The sequence below is a fragment of the Cebus imitator genome, unplaced genomic scaffold, assembly GCF_001604975.1.
Source record: "Cebus imitator isolate Cc_AM_T3 unplaced genomic scaffold, Cebus_imitator-1.0 Scaffold110, whole genome shotgun sequence".
Classification (NCBI taxonomy): Eukaryota; Metazoa; Chordata; class Mammalia; order Primates; family Cebidae; genus Cebus; species Cebus imitator.
The window spans coordinates 2,260,992-2,262,036 of NW_016107425.1; positions in this window are offsets into that span (position 1 = coordinate 2,260,992).

The window sequence follows — 1,045 nt, forward strand, 5'->3', positions numbered from 1 at the left end:
GAAGATGGAATGAGGTGATCCATGTAAAGTGCTTAGAAGTCTTGCTGGCATTTGAAAAGAGTGCGATACATGTTATTTATTATTTTGATTATTACAGTCTCTTTGGAGAGAAAAACATTAAGCAACTAAGTGTTTAATTTCAACTGTGATGAGGACCATGGAGGACCAGTCTAGGACGCCGGGAGGGTATATTGGGAAGACTTAACCTAGTCAGTTTTGAGCTGTGTTTTGAGTTCAGGAGGGAGCCAGGGTTAGAGCAGGGGCACATCATTCCCAGCTAAGACATAGCACCTGCAAAGGCTGAGGCAGGAGAGCGCTTAACTTCTTGGAGGAGGACACAAAGGCCCAGTGAGAAGGGAAGAACACCGCCAGGTCCAACAGGAGGAGCAGGCTGACTGAGACCATGCAGGGCTTTGTGGGCATTGTATCCATCAAGGACCTGTTACCATAACCAAAACCCATTCCCAGTAGTTTCAGCGGGAAAAGGAGTCTATTGGAGGATATGAAGATACTTTCAAAATCACCAGAGGGCCAGAAAGTCAGGCTTGTAGGCCAGGAGGTCAGAACAAGGCCCAAACCAACCACACCCTGGGAGTGAATCAGAAAGGGTCTCTGCAGCTGCCCCCAAGTCTGGAACCCCACAGCACAGCTCATGCCACTGTTGCCCCTAGGAGCTGGACACCACCACTGCCACCCTTTCTAGGAAATGGATTCTGCACCATTGGCTTGCTCATGAGCTCAATTCCAAATGAAGCTGTTTGTGAGAATATCTGACTGGCAGAGCTTGGGTCACATGGTGAGGTCAAGCTGCAAGGGAATCAGGGAAAGTCAGTTTTCTGGCTTCAGCTGTGGGGACGTAAGAACCCCTAAGGTGGGAAACTCCCCAAATATGGGAATGATGTCAAGGATTTGGGGCTTAACTGCTTTCACATCATCACATGGTCTGCTGTGGTCAGGAGGGCTGGAGAGGTGCAGGGAGGGTCAGTCATCTTTGTAGAAATTAAAAAGAATACAGCCAGGGGCGGTGGCTCATGCCTGTAAACCT